The 1,986-nt window shown below is 29.8% G+C and overlaps 1 pseudogene; it reads right to left on the reverse strand.

Annotated features, from left to right (window-relative positions):
- Positions 1-1,395: 1,395 nt before the first annotated feature.
- Positions 1,396-1,542, reverse strand: LOC146395467 (U2 spliceosomal RNA; annotated as a pseudogene).
- Between the last annotated feature and the right edge of the window lie 444 nt (positions 1,543-1,986).

A 1,986-nucleotide genomic window follows, 5' to 3' on the forward strand; every position in this document is an offset into this window, starting at 1 on the left:
AAACCCAAATAACAAAAACTTTAATTGAACATGAATATGAATTATACTTATGCTCACAGTGCAGCTCTTTAATTCTGAGACACTTTGTGAATTTTATAGAGAGATCCTATTTTAGTATATTTTTGTATAATCAATCAGAGTTCTGAGGTAGCTGCTCAATAAATATTTATTGAACTATAGTTCTCAAATTCCCAAACTTACTATGGTTATTTCTATTTTCTATCCCAAAATATGCCTCTTCATTTTAAATCGGAGGTGGTACACATCAATTCCAATTAGCTCAGTGATAGTTCTAGTACTGAGAATTATTCTGCATCAAATTAGAAGAGAGGAAAGATGTAACTTGTTAATTATCAATAAACCTATTTCATGAAGACAAAATCTAAGCATAGTAAAAGCAAGGGCTGTGTTTTGTTTATCACTCTAAGCTAGAAGCTATAATGTAACACTATTTGAAACTGGCTCCCTAGAACTTAAATGATGTGTTTACTATTTTGGCTTCAGGTTGACATCTTGACATATGCCAAACCTAAGGTATTTCCCATACATAATTTTCTTTATAATTTTTTTTTCTTAGAATGAAAATGCTCTCTGGACATGTAAATTATGTAGTTTATTAGAATTAGTAGCAACAGAAAGAATTGTTGAAATAATTGATGTTGTATGAAAAACAAAGGAGAAAATCCATATAAGTAAGCTACTTCCAGGGCCAAATATGAATGACTCTTAATATGTCACAGTACTTAATTCTCATGCTCAAAAGGTTATTCCTTTTTTTTTCTTCAGTTGGGAAACAATAATATTCAGATGAGTTGAATATCTTGGCAAAGGATAAAGTGAGGAATTCAGAACATGATAACGTAAAAAACTGAAACACACACCAAAAAATTTACCAAAATTGAACAACTGTGTACTCCTTAATTGACCATTTTATTCCTAGGTATATTCAACAGAAATGTGCACAAATATTCACCAAAATTTATGCACAAAAATGTCCACAGTCTTACTCATAATATTAAAAACTGAACACAACTACAGGATCTGTACATGTGTGTGTGTGTGTGTGTGTGTGTGTGTGTGTGTGTGTGACTAAACATTGGGTAGATTTATACAATGCAATATTATACAGTAATACTAATAAACCACATTTACATGCAGTTAAAGATCTCAAAAACAATGTTGCACTAACAAAGGCTGACAAACAATTTTCTCCCGTATGATTCAATTTATATAAATTTCAAACACAAAGAAAACTAGTTGGTGGTTTTGAAGTTAGGCAGTGATTGGAAGGGGAACCTTTGAGGGTAACTATGACTGTTAATTTTGTTTCTTGATCTGAGTTTTGGTTACACAGATGAGATAGGTTTGTAATATTCATTGAACTAAATATGAATTGGGAACTTTTGTGTAAAAAATCTATATTAAAATTTCATTTAACCAAAAAATACATGCTCAAGTGAAAGTGAAATATATTTTGGAGTCATAGATTTAGGTCCAAATGTATCTCTACACTTGATCTTAGCCAAAAGGCCGAGAAGTGATCCAAATATATCTCTACTTTTACTTTATATTATTTTCAGGTTTCAAGTAGGGAAATGAGGCTGGATCACCTACATTATAAAATTATAATTATAAAATTATAATTATAAAATTGGTTTAAAGATTAAGACCAATGATTAAACTACTCATGGCATAAAATAAATATTTAGGAAATAAATATTAGGTCTTTGTTTTTATGTTAAAGTTCAAATGTATAGTGAGCACAGAACTGGAAATCAAATCTACATCTGACTTGAAATCCAAAGTTTTTCCTGAGGTCATATTGTCTCTCCTACTGTGACTTTGCTCTTAAAAAAGAATTATATGTTGCAGATATTAAGGAAAATTATTTTAGAATGGTATAGTTTAAAGCATGAATAGAAAAAAATGTAACTATTATCAATCACTTTTAGCCTAAACCATTTTTTAAAATCTAGGATAGAGAAA

This window comes from Sus scrofa, chromosome 16 (genome assembly GCF_054392235.1).
Source record: "Sus scrofa isolate SSC_HxYL_T2T_F1_AM1 chromosome 16, Sscrofa_HxYL_maternal_Yorkshire_Landrace_v2.0, whole genome shotgun sequence".
NCBI classification, from domain to species: Eukaryota; Metazoa; Chordata; class Mammalia; order Artiodactyla; family Suidae; genus Sus; species Sus scrofa.